Source organism: Pseudophryne corroboree, chromosome 4, assembly GCF_028390025.1.
Source record: "Pseudophryne corroboree isolate aPseCor3 chromosome 4, aPseCor3.hap2, whole genome shotgun sequence".
Classification (NCBI taxonomy): domain Eukaryota; kingdom Metazoa; phylum Chordata; class Amphibia; order Anura; family Myobatrachidae; genus Pseudophryne; species Pseudophryne corroboree.
The window spans coordinates 822,489,074-822,506,740 of record NC_086447.1 but is presented as its reverse complement, the minus strand read 5'-3'; positions in this window follow the sequence as shown (position 1 = coordinate 822,506,740).

Sequence of the window (17,667 nt, the reverse complement as noted above, 5' to 3'; positions counted from 1 at the left end):
CTAAGGAGGAAATTGACACTGAGGGAGTTGGTGGTGTGGTTTGCAGGAGCTTGGGTACAAGAGGAAGGGATTTAGTTGTCAGTGGACCGCTTCCGCTGTCACCCAAAGTTTTTGAACTTGTCAATGACTTCTGATGAATGTGCTCCAGGTGACGTATAAGGGAGGATGTTCCGAGGTGGTTATCGTCCTTACCCCTACTAATTACAGCTTGACAAGGGCAACACATGACTTGACACCTGTTGTCTGCATTTGTGTTCAAATAATTCCACACCGAAGAGGTGATTTTTTTTGTAATTTGACCAGGCATGTCAATGGCCATATTCATCCCACGGACAACAGGTGTCTCCCCGGGTGCCTGACTTAAACAAACCACCTCACCATCAGAATCCTCCTTGGCAATTTTCTCCTCAGCGCCAGCAACACCCATATCCTCATCCTGGTGTACTTCAACAGTGACATCTTCAATTTGACTATCAGGAACTGGACTGTGGGTGCTCCTTCCAGCACTTGCAGGGGGTGTGCAAATGGTGGAAGGTGCCACCTCTTCCCGTCCAGTGTTGGGAAGGTCAGGCATCGCAACCGACACAATTGGACTCTCCTTGGGGATTTGTGGTTTAGAAGAACGCAGTTTTTTGCTGTGCTTTTGCTAGCTTAAGTCTTTTCATTTTTCTAGCGGGAGGATGAGTGCTTCCATCCTTATGTGAAGCTGAACCACTAGCCATGAACATAGGCCAGGGCCTCAGCCGTTCCTTGCCACTTCTTGTCGTAAATGGCATATTGGCAAGTTTACGCTTTTAATTTAGATTTTTGGGTCATTTAACTGAACTTTTGTTTTTTGGATTTTACATGCTCTCTACTATGACATTGGGCATCGGCCTTGGCAGACGACGTTGATGGCATTTCATTGTCTCGGCCATGACTAGTGGCAGCAGCTTCAGCACGAGGTGGAAGTGGATCTTGATCTTTCCCTATTTTACCCTCCACATTTTTGTTCTCCATTTTTTAATGTGTGGAATTATATGCCAGTAATATAATAAGAATTTACTTACCGATAATTCTATTTCTCGTAGTCCGTAGTGGATGCTGGGGACTCCGTAAGGACCATGGGGAATAGCGGCTCCGCAGGAGACTGGGCACATCTAAAGAAAGCTTTAGGACTATCTGGTGTGCACTGGCTCCTCCCCCCATGACCCTCCTCCAAGCCTCAGTTAGGATACTGTGCCCGGACGAGCGTACACAATAAGGAAGGATTTTGAATCCCGGGTAAGACTCATACCAGCCACACCAATCACACCGTACAACTTGTGATCTGAACCCAGTTAACAGCATGATAACAGAGGAGCCTCTAGAAAAGATGGCTCACTACAGCAATAACCCGATTTTTTGTTAACAATAACTATGTACCAGTATTGCAGACAATCCGCACTTGGATGGGCGCCCAGCATCCACTACGGACTACGAGAAATAGAATTATCGGTAAGTAAATTCTTATTTTCTCTAACGTCCTAAGTGGATGCTGGGGACTCCGTAAGGACCATGGGGATTATACCAAAGCTCCCAAACGGACGGGAGAGTGCGGATGACTCTGCAGCACCAAATGAGAGAACTCCTGGTCCTCCTCAGCCAGGGTATCAATTTTGTAGAATTTTACAAACGTATTTGCTCCTGACCAAGTAGCTGCTCGGCAAAGTTGTAAAGCTGAGACCCCTCGGGCAGCCTTCCTTGTGGAGTGGGCATTTACAGATTTTGGCTGTGGCAGGCCTGCCACAGAATGTGCAAGCTGAATTGTACCACAAATCCAACGAGCAATAGTCTGCTTAGAAGCAGGAGCACCCAGCTTGTTGGGTGCATACAGGATAAACAGCGAGTCAGATTTCCTGACTCCAGCCGTCCTGGAAACATATATTTTCAGGGCCCTGACAACGTCTAGCAACTTGGAGTCCTCCAAGTCCCTAGTAGCCGCAGGCACCACAATAGGTTGGTTCAGGTGAAACGCTGAAACCACCTTAGGGAGAAACTGAGGACGAGTCCTCAATTCCGCCCTGTCCGAATGGAAAATCAGATAAGGGCTTTTACAGGATAAAGCCGCCAATTCTGACACGCGCCTGACCCAGGCCAGGGCCAACAGCATGACCACTTTCCATGTGAGATATTTTAACTCCACAGATTTAAGTGGTTCAAACCAATGTGACTTTTGGAACCCAAAAACTACATTGAGATCCCAAAGTGCCACTGGAGGCACAAAAGGAGGCTGTATATGCAGTACCCCTTTTACAAACGTCTGAACTTCAGGGACTGAAGCTAGTTCTTTTTTGAAGAAAATTGACAGGGCCGAAATTTGAACCTTAATGGACCCCAATTTCAGGCCCATAGACACTCCTGTTTGCAGGAAATGTAGGAATCGACCCAGTTGAATTTCCTCCGTCGTGCCTTACTGGCCTCGCACCACGCAACATATTTTCGCCAAATGCGGTGATAATGTTTTGCGGTTACATCCTTCCTGGCTTTGATCAGGATAGGGATGACTTCATCCGGAATGCCTTTTTTCCTTCAGGATCCGGCGTTCAACCGCCATGCCGTCAAACGCAGCCGCGGTAAGTCTTGGAACAGACAGGGTCCTTGCTGGAGCAGGTCCCTTCTTAGAGGTAGAGGCCACGGATCCTCCGTGAGCATCTCTTGAAGTTCCGGTTACCAAGTCCTTCTTGGCCAATCCGGAGCCACGAATATAGTGCTTACTCCTCTCCATCTTATCAATCTCAGTACCTTGGGTATGAGAGGCAGAGGAGGGAACACATACACTGACTGGTACACCCACGGTGTTACCAGAGCGTCTACAGCTATTGCCTGAGGGTCCCTTGACCTGGCGCAATACCTGTCGAGTTTTTCCCAACGGTTTATAATCATGTGGAAGACTTCTGGGTGAAGTCCCCACTCTCCCGGGTGGAGGTCGTGCTGAGGAAGTCTGCTTCCCAGTTGTCCACTCCCGGAATGAATACTGCTGACAGTGCTATCACATGATTTTCCGCCCAGCGAAGAATCCTTGCAGCTTCTGCCATTGCCCTCCTGCTTCTTGTGCCACCCTGTCTGTTTACGTGGGTGACTGCCGTGATGTTGTCCGACTGGATCAACACCGGCTGACCTTGAAGCAGAGGTCTTGCTAAGCTTAGAGCATTGTAAATGGTCCTTAGCTTCAGGATATTTATGTGAAGTGATGTCTCCAGGCTTGACCATAAGCCCTGGATATTCCTTCCCTGTGTGACTGCTCCCCAGCCTCGCAGGCTGGCATCCGTGGTCACCAGGACCCAGTCCTGAATGCCGAATCTGCGGCCCTCTAGAAGATGAGCACTCTGCAACCACCACAGGAGGAACACCCTTGTCCTTGGTGACAGGGTTATCCGCTGATGCATCTGAAGATGCGACCCGGACCATTTGTCCAGCAGGTCCCACTGGAAAGTTCTTGCGTGGAATCTGCCGAATGGGATTGCTTCGTAGGAAGCCACCATTTTACCCAGAACCCTTGTGCATTGATGCACTGAGACTTGGCTTGGTTTTAGGAGGTTCCTGACTAGCTCGGATAACTCCCTGGCTTTCTCCTCCGGGAGAAACACCTTTTTCTGGACTGTGTCCAGGATCATCCCTAGGAACAGAAGACAAGTCGTCGGAACCAGCTGCGATTTTGGAATATTGAGAATCCAATCGTGCTGCCGCAACACTACCTGAGATAGTGCTACACCGACCTCCAACTGTTCCCTGGATCTTACCCTTATCAGGGAATCGTCCAAGTAAGGGATAACTAAAATTCCCTTCCTTCGAAGGAATATCATCATTTCGGCCATTACCTTGGTAAAGACCCGGGGTGCCGTGGACCATCCATACGGCAGCGTCTGAACTGATAGTGACAGTTCTGTACCATAAACCTGAGGTACCCTTGGTGAGAAGGGTAAATTTTGACATGAAGGTAAGCATCCTTGATGTCCCGAGACATCATGTAGTCCCCTTCTTCCAGGTTCGCAATCACTGCTCTGAGTGACTCAATCTTGAATTTGAACCTCTGTATGTAAGTGTTCAAAGATTTTAGATTTAGAATCGGTCTCACCGAGCCGTCCGGCTTCGGTACCACAACAGTGTGGAATAATACCCCGTTCCCTGTTGCAGGAGGGGTACCTTGATTATCACCTGCTGGGAATACAGCTTGTGAATGGCTTCCAAAACTGTCTCCCTGTCAGAAGGAGACATCGGTAAAGCCGACTTTAGGAAACGGCGAGGGGGAGACGTCTTGAATTCTAATTTGTACCCCTGAGATATCACCTGAAGGATCCAGGGGTCTACTTGCGAGTGAGCCCACTGCGCGCTGAAATTCATTGAGACGGGCCCCCCACCGTGCCTGATTCTGCTTGTAAAGCCCCAGCGTCATACTGAGGGCTTGGCAGAGGTGGGAGAGGGTTTCTGTTCCTGGGAACTGGCTGATTTCTGCAGCCTTTTTCCTCTCCCTCTGTCACGGGGCAGAAATGAGGAACCTTTTGCCCGCTTGTCCACGAAAAGACTGCGCCTGATAATACGGCGTCTTCTCATGTTGAGAGGCGACCTGGGGTACAAACGTGGATTTCCCAGCTGTTGCCGTGGCCACCAGGTCTGAAAGACCGACCCCAAATAACTCCTCCCCTTACTAAGGCAATACTTCCAAATGCCGTTTGGAATACGCATCACCTGACCACTGACGTGTCCATAACCCTCTACTGGTAGAAATGGACAACGCACTTAGACTTGATGCCAGTCGGCAAATATTCCGCTGTGCATCACGCATATATAGAAATGCATCTTTTAAATGCTCTATAGGCAAAAATATACTGTCCCTATCTAGGGTATCAATATTTTCAGTCAGGGAATCCGACCACGCCAACCCAGCACTGCACATCCAGGCTGAGGCGATTGCTGGTCGCAGTATAACACCAGTATGTGTGTAAATACATTTTAGGATACCCTCCTGCTTTCTATCAGCAGGATCCTTAAGGGCGGCCATCTCAGGAGAGGGTAGAGCCCTTACAAGCGTGTGAGCGCTTTATCCACCCTAGGGGGTGTTTCCCAACGCACCCTAACCTCTGGCGGGAAAGGATATAATGCCAATAACATTTTAGAAATTATCAGTTGTTATCGGGGGAAAACCACGCATCATCACACACCTCATTTAATTTCTCAGATTCAGGAAAACTACAGGTAGTTTTTCCTCACCGAACATAATACCCCTTTTTGGTGGTACTCGTATTATCAGAAATGTGTAAAACATTTTTCATTGCCTCAATCATGTAACGTGTGGCCCTACTGGAAGTCACATTTGTCTCTTCACCGTCGACACTGGAGTCAGTATCCGTGTCGGCGTCTATATCTGCCATCTGAGGTAACGGGCGCTTTAGAGCCCCTGACGGCCTATGAGACGTCTGGACAGGCACAAGCTGAGTAGCCGGCTGTCTCATGTCAACCACTGTCTTTTATACAGAGCTGACACTGTCACGTAATTCCTTCCAACAGTTCATCCACTCAGGTGTCGACCCCCTAGGGGGTGACATCACTATTACAGGCAATCTGCTCCGTCTCCACATCATTTTTCTCCTCATACATGTCGACACAAACGTACCGACATATAGCACACACACAGGGAATGCTCTGATAGAGGACAGGACCCCACTAGCCCTTTGGGGAGACAGAGGGAGAGTTTGCCAGCACACACCAGAGCGCTATATATATACAGGGATAACCTTATATAAGTGTTTTTCCCCTTATAGCTGCTGTATCTTTAATACTGCGTGTAATTAGTGCCCCCCCTCTCTTTTTTAACCCTTTCTGTAGTGTAGTGACTGCAGGGGAGAGCCAGGGGAGCTTCCCTCCAACGGAGCTGTGAGGGAAAATGGCGCCAGTGTGCTGAGGAGATAGGCTCCGCCCCTTTTTCGCGGACTTTTCTCCTGCTTTTTTATGGATTCTGGCAGGGGTTAAAATTCATCCATATAGCCCTGGGGGCTATATGTGATGTATTTTCGCCAGCCAAGGTGTTTTTATTGCTGCTCAGGGCGCCCCCCCCTAGCGCCCTGCACCCTCAGTGACCGAAGTGTGAAGTGTGCTGAGGAGCAATGGCGCACAGCTGCAGTGCTGTGCGCTACCTTGTTGAAGACAGGACGTCTTCTGCCGCCGATTTTCCGGACCTCTTCTGCCTTCTGGCTCTGTAAGGGGGCCGGCGGCGCGGCTCTGGGACCCATCCATGGCTGGGCCTGTGATCGTCCCTCTGGAGCTAATGTCCAGTAGCCTAAGAAGCCCAATCCACTCTGCACGCAGGTGAGTTCGCTTCTTCTCCCCTTAGTCCCTCGATGCAGTGAGCCTGTTGCCAGCAGGTCTCACTGAAAATAAAAAACCTAAACTAAAACTTTCACTAAGAAGCTCAGGAGAGCCCCTAGTGTGCACCCTTCTCGTTCGGGCACAAAGATCTAACTGAGGCTTGGAGGAGGGTCATGGGGGGAGGAGCCAGTGCACACCAGATAGTCCTAAAGCTTTCTTTAGATGTGCCCAGTCTCCTGCGGAGCCGCTATTCCCCATGGTCCTTACGGAGTCCCCAGCATCCACTTAGGACGTTAGAGAAATATCAATAGCAATGGCCTACTGTACTGTACTATATGTATACTGCTGGTCACCAAAATGCTGCACTGTCCTACTATATACTGCTCACAATAATGCAGCACAGAGATAGTATACTTGACACAGAGCTGCAAGATACAGCAATGGCCTACTGTACTATACTATATGTATACTGTTGGTCACCAAAATGCTACACTGTCCTACTATATACTGCTCACAATAATGCAGCACAGAGATAGTATACTTGACACAGAGCTGCAAGATACAGCAATAGCCTACTGTACTGTACTGTATGTATACTGCTGGTCACCAAAATGCTGCACTGTCCTACCATATACTGCTCACAATAATGCAGCACAGAGACAGTATACTTGACACAGAGCTGCAAGATACAGTAATGGCCTACTGTGCTGTACTATATGTATACTGCTGGTCACCAAAATGCTGCACTGTCCTACTATATACTGCTCACAATAATGCAGTACACTGAGCACAGATATGGATAGTATACTTGACACAGAGCTGCAAGATACAGCACTGGCCTACTGTACTGTACTACTATAATTATATACTGGTGGTCCCCAGTCCCCACAATGCAGCACACTGAGCACAGATATGGAGCATTTTCAGGCAGAGAACGTAGATATTTTCAGCACCCTGAGCACAGATATTTGCAGCACACTGAGCACAGATATTTGCAGCACACTGAGCACAGATTACGGAGCTTTTCAGGGAGAGAACGCAGCCACCTCCTCTCCGTTCAATCTCCAATGCACGAGTGAAAATGTTGGCGACGCACGGCTCTTTATATAGAATACGAATCTCGCGGGAATCCGACAGCGGGATGATGACGTTCGGCCGCGTTCGGGTTAACCGAGCAAGGCGGGAAGATCCAAGGCTGCCTAGGAACCGTGTAAAATTGGTGTAGTTCGGGGGGGTTCGGATCTCGGAGAACCGAACCCGCTCATCTCTAATATATATATATATATATATATATATATATATACACTGCTCAAAAAAATAAAGGGAACACAAAAATAACACATCCTAGATCTGAATGAATTAAATATTCTTATTAAATACTTTGTTCTTTACATAGCTGAATGTGCTGACAACAAAATCACACAAAAATGATCAATGGAAATCAAATTTATTAACCCATGGAGGTCTGGATTTGGAGTCGCACTCAAAATTAAAGTGGAAAAACACACTACAGGCTGATCCAACTTTGAAGTAATGTCCTTAAAAGAAGTCAAAATGAGGCTCAGTAGTGTGTGTGGCCTCCACGTGCCTGTATGACCTCCCTACAATGCCTGGGCATGCTCCTGATGAAGTGGCGGATGGTCTCCTGAGGGATCTCCTCCCAGACCTGGACTAAAGCATCCGCCAACTCCTGGACAGTCTGTGGTTCAATTTGGCATTAATGGATGGAGCGAGACATGATGTCCCAGATGTGCTCAATTGGATTCAGGTCTGGGGAACGGGCGGGCCAGTCCATAGCACCAATGCCTTCGTCTTGCAGGAACTGCTGATACACTCCAGCCACATGAGGTCTAGCATTGTCTTGCATTAGGAGGAACCCAGGGCCAACCGCACCAGCATATGGTCTCACAAGGGGTCTGAGGATCTCATCTTGGTACCTAATGGCAGTCAGGCTACCGCTTGCGAGCACATGGAGGGCTGTACGGCCCCCCAAAGAAATGCCACCCCACACCATTACTGACCCACTACCAAACCGGTCATGCTGGAGGATGTTGCAGGCAGCAGAACGTTCTCCTTGGCATCTCCAGACTCTGTCACGTCTGTCACATGTGCTCAGTGAGAACCTGCTTTCATCTGTGAAGAGCACAGGGTGCCAGTGGCGAATTTGCCAATCTTGGTGTTCTCTGGCAAATGCCAAACGTCCTGCACGGTGTTGGGCTGTAAGCACAACCCCCACCTGTGGACGTCGGGCCCTCATACCACCCTCATGGAGTCTGTTTCTGATCGTTTGAGTAGACACATGCACATTTGTGGCTTGCTGGAGGTCATTTTAAGGGCTCTGGCAGTGCTCCTCCTGTTCCTCCTTGCACAAAGGCGGAGGTAGTGGCCCTGCTGCTGGGTTGTTGCCCTCCTACAGCCTCCTCCACGTCTTCTGATGTACTGGCCTGTCCCCTGGTAGCGCCTCCATGCTCTGGACACTACGCTGACAGACACAGCAAACCTTCTTGCCACAGCTCGCATTGATGTGCCATCCTGGATGAGCTGCACTACCTGCGCCACTTGTGTGGGTTGTAGGGAGGTCATACAGGCATGTGGAGGCCACACACACTACTGCGCCTCATTTTGACTTGTTTTAAGGACATTACATCAAGGTTGGATCAGCCTGTAGTGTGTTTTTCCACTTTAATTTTGAGTGCAACTCCAAATCCAGACCTCCATGGGTTAATAAATTTGATTTCCACTGATCATTTTTGTGTGATTTTGTTGTCAGCACATTCAGCTATGAAAAGAACAAAGTATTTAATAAGAATATTTCATTCATTCAGATGTAGGATGTGTTATTTTAGTGTTCCCTTTATTTTTTTGAGCAGTGTATATATATATATATATATATATATATATATACATTTGTATATAACACTATTACATATACTGTATGTTACCTCTAGACAGGTTTCTTTTGCATGCAATACAAAAAAGAATTAGCCTTGGTAATATAAAAAAATGCGTATCAGATTGTATATCTAAATACCCAGGGTTTCATAGTTATTTTGCAGCTTCAATACTTTTTATGTTCATTGAGGCCCTTTCTGATTAACTAAAAGTGTCCTTTGTCGGTTTAACGTGCAGAGTATAGGAGATCGCGACTCAGTAGTAACTCACTGTGGCTTTCTAGTGTGTAATACTCATTCAATTAGTAGTCACTTGTCACTTTCCAATAGTGAATAATTGGTGAGGAGCGTGGTCATAGTTCGGTAGCATACTCCTGCATGTAGACTAAGCTAATAATGTCCTTACTCAAGTCTTCCGTGCCATATTTACATCCCAAGCGCACTGAATTCAAGTGGCACCTTTGGTCATATCTAGCTCAATATGGCGGTGTGTGATCCTAGTCTCCTATCTGCGAGTCACATCGGGGGCTGGGTTAGACCAGAAAAGGAGTAAGTACAGTGTTTATTAAGGTGCCAAAGTCGAAAATATTACATACACACCACATGCAACACCAAACAGAGTGGCATGTGCGTGCGCGTAGTTGCCGTGCATGCGCATACACGCACGCTACGTACACTGGTTCACTTGGCGCATGGTATGAGTATATACGGTAGCACACGCATTCGCACAGAAAAGCCACAAAGACATATTCAATATTCTATTCATATAGTGCATAATTTACACATAGGGGTATATGCAATTGCTGTCGAATTGCCGCGAAAGTCGAAAAACTGGACATTTTCGACAAAAAAAAAGATGTCGAATTGGATTCGTCAATGCAATACAGTACTTTTGTCAAAATACCTTCCGTTTCAGATTCGACTTTTTGCAAATCGACATTTTCAAAATTCGACATTTCTGCAATGGTCAAAATGCGGCTTTTCGACAAAAGTATATTCAATTGAAGAATGTCGATTCGACAACAGTGCTTTTCGACAGCAATTTCGTCAATTTCATCCCGCCTCACTTTGCTGGCGGGATCTAATAAAATTTTTTTTAATAATGTCTTTTTTTTTGCTTTTTGGATTGCTAATAGCATATCTATTTATATTTGAAGGGATTATCTACTTGGTTTGTCTTTTTTTGACTCACAAGTATTATTTAATTGATTTTTTAAAAGAATATTTTTTTGTTCACTCTGCTGAGGGAAATGTACACATGATTCCACAGTTTTACCCAGGATACACTTCTGCAAAGCCACTCCTCTATCCTCACTCCCGGGTTTGACACTTCAGGGAGAATGAGCCATTACAGTCAGCTCTATTGTGGAATCGTTTTTTTTAGGACAATCCCTGCGTTTTAACAAATTTGTATCCTATTTTTGTACTGACTACAATAATGGAGCCTTTTTCTGACCAGATTGTGATGTTCATACTGGCTGCAAGCATGGAGGAAGACAGGGATGCTGAACATCAGGATCAAAGTCAGCAAATGTCTGCATTGGGTGAGTCAGTATTGCGTGTTTCATTTCCACGTCCACGCCAGTATCGCACTAGGCGTGAACAGGAGGATCTCAGCGAGTTCGAGGTGATTCAAAATTATCGCTTATCGACTCGTGACATATATTCGCTGTACGCTCTGTTGGAGGCCGACCTGGAACCTCGGGCATGGATCAATCGCGCAGTCAGCGGTTTCCAGAAACTGCTGGATACGTTACATTTTTGGGCGTCAGGCACATTCCAGCCTACTTTGTCTCAAAGACGCGGTTTTTCACAGTCGACACCGTCGCGCTGTATAAGCCAGGTCATTAGGGCTTTCCGCAAATTGACGATCCAGTTCATCACATTTCCAGATACGGACAGTGGATGTCGTGAGATCAAATTAGGCTTTTTTACAAAAATACATTTTTCCCAATGTTCTGGGAGCGATTGACTGTACCCACGTGCCGATCAGACCGCCACGGAATTCGGAAGAATGTTTTCGGAACCGAAAACATTTCCATTCCATGAATATACAGGCGGTCTGTGATGTCAACATAAAATTTTTGAATATTTTTGTGGGATTTCCTGGATCGTCTCACGACTCCTTCATCCTAAGTCAGTCATCGCTGTTTGACAATTTCGAAACAGGAAACATGCCGGGTGGCTGGCTGTTAGGTATTTATTTTAATTGTTTTTATTTTATTTTATTTTTATTTTGTATATTACCCACCATTATTTTCATTTCCATAGGCGATGCGGGTTATCCCAACAAATCTTGGCTCTTGACCCATTGTCTAATCCTGTTGGTAGAGCAGAAAAACGTTACCAAGAGACACACAAAGCATCGAGGCAAGTTATTGAGCGTGCCTTCGGTGTACTTAAAAGCCGGTTTAGATGTTTAGACACTTCCGGTGGTGCTCTTTTGTACTCACCGGCAAAGGTTTGCGGCATCGCAAATGCATGTTGCATTTTACACAACATATGTGTCGCAAACCGTTTGCCGGTGACTCTTCGTCGCAGTGCTTTCCGACGCGGGAACCGTTCTTCTGCTCTACCGGTGGGTATGGACGAAGGAGATGATTCCCGATGGACATTAACCCAAAGCTTTTTTTCCACTGCCTGTGAGTATACTTGTAAGATTTGTATTATTGTGTAAGCTGAGATTGTAATATTCTAATAAAAAATCTTTATTTATGTATTTCAGAGGTTTACGTCCTGTTGACGCACCTTCCCAGGCCTGTTTTCCAAGTTTCGTCCTGTTGACGACCTGTTACCCCCTGTTTTTTCCTGTTGTTGGGTTGCCGCAAATATTGGACCCGTTTATCCAACTCTACCATGGGCAACCTACTTGTGATGTGGACCTGAACCTCCGCCATGTAGCGGACAACCCCCCTCAGGTGAGATGTATTTCCCAAAATTCCCTCCTGTCCAAGTCACCCCATCATGTCCAAAGTGCAGCCCTCCGGCATTTGCAAAACTGCACATCCAATCATGCCCTGATACACCAATGCTTACACTGGGTCAGGGAATGTTTGGATGTGTAGTTACTCAAGTGCCGGAGGGTTGCATTTGGGCACAAGGCCGCTGTAACCTGCTTGTGTCAAAGTGTTGCTTGTACCTTGTCTTTTCCATAGAAGAGTGACACTATTACCAATAGCTGGAACCTCATACTATTCTCTTCCACAGGTCTTGCGGAGTATCCTTCCAAAGTTGTGTGGCTGTGAAGAGACACGACAGTTCCCCTGATGTACCATGGGCGACCTACTTGTGATGTGGACCTGAACCTCCGCCATGTAGCAGACAACCCCCCTCAGGTGAGATGTATTGCCCAAAACTCCCTCCTGTCCAACTCACCCCGGTATGTCCAAAGTGCAGCCCTCTGGCATTTGCAAAACTGCACATCCAATCATGCCCTGACAGCAATGCTCTACACTGCGTCAGGGAATGTTTGGATGTGTAGTTACTCAAGTGCCGGAGGGTTGCATTTGGGCACAAAGGCCGCTGTAACCTGCTTGTGTCAAAGTGTTGCTTGTACCTTGTCTTTTCCATAGAAGGGTGACACTATTAGCAATAGCTGGAACCTCATACTATTCTCTTCCACAGGTCTTGCTGAGTATCCTTCCCAAGTGGCATGGATGTGAAGAGACACGACAGTTCCCCTGATGTACCATGGGCGACCTACTTGTGATGTGGACCTGAACCTCCGCCATATAGCAGACAACCCCCCTCAGGTGAGATGTATTGCCCAAAACTCCCTCCTGTCCAAGTCACCCTGTCATGTCTAAAGTGCAGCCCTCTGGCATTTGCAAAACTGCACATCCAATCATGCCCTGACAGCAATGCTTACACTGTGTCAGGGAATGTTTGGATGTGTAGTTTCTCAAGTGCTGGAGGGTTGCATTTGGGACAAGGGCCGCTGTAACCTGCTTGTGTCAAAGTGTTGCTTGTACCTTTTCTTTTCCATAGAAGGGTGACACTATTACCAATAGCTGGAACCTCATACTATTCTCTTCCACAGGTCTTGCGGAGTATCCTTCCCAAGTTGCTTGAATCATCATGGATGAAAAGGGACACGACAGTTCCCCTGCTGTACCATGGGCGACCTAACACAATACCACTGCATCTCATATATTACATTTTATTTACTAATAATTTAAAGAAAAACACACAAAACTTCTCATTTTAAAAATTTATTGAAAAAATATAATTGTATTTTATTTTGGAATAAAAAATAAAATGTAATAAAACAAAAAAAGTAGTGTTTGTTCTTCTTTACATTTTTTTCTTGTGTAGATATCTGTGAAAAAAAAATCCATATTAAGTAAAGACAGTAATGATGTCATGTTCATTCCTTTCCCAAGAACATTTGTGGAACCACACAATCCAGCATGACCCATTGCTGGGCTGTGTGGTTCCACAGGGGCAGGCATTCCAAAGTGTCAGAGTGGTTTCAGTGGTCAGCACTTTGACACGCCTGCACTTGTGGAACCACACAGCCCAGCATGACCCATTGCTGTGCTGTGTGGTTCCACAAGGGCAGGCGGTCCAAAGTGGAATAGTGGTGTCAGTGGTCAGCACTTTGACACGCCTGCACTTGTGGAACCACACAGCCCAGCATGACCCATTGCTGGGCTGTGTGGTTCCACAAGGGCAGGCGGTCCAAAGTTTCTTGAATATATACATTGAAACATGGCTTTACTCACCTTGGTACGCACAACACGAACTACGCCGTCCACTTCAATTTTCCACCCAATCCTATGAATAAGCCAAAAATAAACACTCGTGAATAGTAAATTCACACAATAGTGAAAGCCTATTGTACACCAATACAAAAAGGAGTTTTTTGATAAAAAAAAAAAAGTGGTATCAGAATAGCTCTTTGGCTCATCATACATGTAGCCACAAGGAGCTTTCATCCGTTACCACACGCGCCCGCATACATGCCCGCGCATGTATGCCTAGACATAAAGCTCCTTGGTAGTATCCGGTCGAGAGTGGGGGAGCCCAACACAAACATAACATTATTAAGAAAAAACACAAACTAATGGGAGGGGGAGAAAGGGAAACATGAAAAACATAAGAGTAAATAATAAAACAATACGACCGGGCTTATGGTGGTTGTCCGTCCGGATCCTCTTCTTCCTCCTGATGGGGCGTCGATGCCCTGGGCGGCTGGGGAGGGTGTTGACTTGGCCTCGGTGGCCGTGCGGGTGTAGATGATGCGGCCGGTGTTGGTGGTGGAGGCATCTGGTGGGTGGGGTACATCCCTGTATATCCTTGGTACAGCTGTGACCGTCTATACCAGGATGGTGGTGGAGGAAGGGAAGGAGGCGTCCGTGTGGCTTGTGATGGCGGAAGTGGTGGTTCACCAGCGTGTTGATGAGCTGGCTCTGGGAGCTTATCGTACATCATCTGCAGTGTGGTTGCGATGATCTGTTGGCTGGATGCCGAATATCGTTGGCTCTCCGACATGTTGTCAATGCTGTGTGCCAGGCATGATGTGTTATCCACCAACCGGTGGATGGATGTGGCCAGAACGTGAAGGATGTCCATAGTCTCCCTGTGATCTTCTCGTCTGGTCTTTTGCGTTTCGGCTGTGCTGTCGGCATGAGCCTTTTGCATTTCAACCAGACCGTTTGCCATCTTCTCCATTATCTTCTCAATGGAGTCCAGTCTGGTTCCAATGACATTCGTGTAAGTATCCTGGCGGGAAGTCATCTCGGCTGCCAGGGTGTGTACCCTCTGAACATTTGAGGGATCCTGCCCTTTCTGTACGTCTGCCACCAATTGCATTTGTGCAGCTGAAAAGAAAATTAGAAATTAGTAGATACATTCATACATTTGTTTGAAGGCTCACAATTCGATATTTACTCACACAGGGATGTAGAAACATCAGGCTGCTGCACTTCCACCTCGTCGTCCGACGAATCCTGTAGGAGATCCGGCCTGAAGAAGGAACCAATCCCCGACGCAAGTCCGCTGCTGGTCCGTGGCACCTCTGTTTGCAAAAGAAAAAAAAAATAAAGTTAATAAACTATACAAAAATGGCGACCCCCCTCGGCCCCCCCCCCCAAAAAAAATACATAAAAACCTTCTCCATCCGGTGGTGCCGCTGCTCCAGGAGCTTCACTTGTCCTCAATTCTGGAGACTTTTCAAGGGTCTGGCTGGATACTTCTGCACGGCTGTCTTCAAACCCAAGAAAAGTCTCATCCATTAACCCTGTAGACTCAAACAGTTCGGGTGATGGGTCCACAAGGGTAGTGTCTTGTTGAGGCTCTTCGGTCACAGTCCCAGAGCTCCTGGAGAGATGACGAGCTGGTGATGGCCTGCGCGCAGGAGATGTACTTTGGTGCCCAGCTAGTGGTGTGGTCGCTGATGGTGTCTGGCGCACAGGTGATGTTCCGTGCGCTGATGTCTGGCGCGCAGGTGATGGTCTGCGCGCTGACGATGTGTGGCGCGCAGGTGATGATCTGCGCGCTGCTGATGCTTGCTGCGCAGGTGATGGTCCGCGCGCTGCCGCCGATGCCTGCTGCGCAGGTGATGGTCCGCGCGCTGGCGATGTCCTGCGCGCAGGTGATGTCCTCTGGGCAGGCGTGTCTGGGGAAAAAGAACAAACACATTAGCAAATAAAAAAAAAAGAAAAAAAAAAGATTAGTGCAGCTCATCTGAATGTATTCTTACCATCAGGCCTCCTTTTGGACTGCTTGTCTCCCGCCGTCTTCCGTCTTCTGGGCGGTTCTTCCTCCTCGGGAAAGCCAGCAGGACAGCTAGAGTCCACACCTCCGCGAACTCCTTGGACCATGGCAGGGTTCATGCGCCTTTTAATAACTTCCTCCCAGGGTAACCACTTCAGATTGAGAGCCGGACCACCTCCCGTAACTGTCTCATGTCGGCGCTGAATCCCCATCTTCTTCTTGGTCTGTCTGCGGCAATCACTGTACCGCTTCATGCAGTTTCTGGTGCTCCGGCGGTTTCCAGATACTGCAGTGACTTGTGTCGCGATGGCATCCCAGATGTTTCGCTTGGTCTTAGCTGCTGTGGTCTGTGCCCTTTGTCCATACAGAACGTCGTAGGACCTGTCGACGCCATCCACTAGGGCACAGTTTTCCGCCTCAGTGTATCTGGGTCCACGCGGCTTCTTCTGTCCTGCGTCTTCACCAGAGGCTTCCTCCTCTGACTAATCCTCTGGCTGGCTTCTTGCCTTTAGGGATAAAAAAAACAACAACATGCATTTAATAAGATCGTTATGTACCTGTGAGTGTCAGTATCCCTGGCAGTGCGCAGATACCTGTAGGTGTGCATGGCAGTGCGCAAACTAGGGTGTGTCAAGTTGGATGCTATTGTGTCTGCAGGTGTTGTCAGTATTTACCTTTCTAGGCCTTTTCTTTTTCTTTTGTTTCTCCCTTTGGTCCCTTGACGACCGCGGCTGGTCACTGGATGCCTGTTCGGTCGTATACTCCTCCTGGGTCGGCTCCCACTCCTCATTGCTGTGCAGGGAAAGTTCTACATAATTACATGCAACTACACGTGATGCTGCTGGGACCCCAGTGCTCAAGCAGGACCAAACACAACAAAAAAAATTGAAAATTTGAGAAAAACCACAGCCAAACAAGCCAAAACCTCAGTACAAGCATCCCTGCACATGCTGGAGGTCAACCAGTGCTAAAGTATGAGTAAAAAACATGTTTCGGAAACAAACTGCACAACATGTCGGCCACATGTCAGATACAGACACACCCCAAACAAGCCAAAAAGCATCCCTGCACATACTGGAGGTCAACCAGTGCTAAAGTAGGAGCAAAAAACATGTTTTGGAAACAAACGACATCACCTGTCGACCACATGGTGGATACCGACACAGTATAAAATCACACCAAACAAGCCCAAAAGCATCCCTGCACATGCTGGAGGTCAACCAGTGCTAAAGTAGGAGCAAAAACATGTTTTGGAAACAAACAACATCACCTGTCGACCACATGGTGGAAACCGACACAGTCTAAAATCACCCCAAACAAGCCAAAAAGCATCCCTGCACATGCCGGAGGTACACCAATGCAAAAGCATGACCCAAAAAAACATTTTAAGGGGAAAAAAAACGTGAAAAACTAACCCCAAACACAAAACTAAAAAAACAAACAAACATGCAGCAATACAAGCAGGAGCTATATACACAGACATACCTGCACACATATACATACCCCAAACACCCCAAAGCAATGCCACATGTACACCTCATGACCCCCCCTCCACTACACAAACACATACATGCAACGCCAGACCACATGTGGTACTTACCTACAAATGTACAAATCTCTCCAAAAATGACTCTCCTCCGGGGTAACAGGTATCCTCCTGTCCGTCCTGGATTAAAACCTGCTGGGTGTCCAAACGATACCACAGCAAACAACCAATTTGCTAGCTCTGCACCTC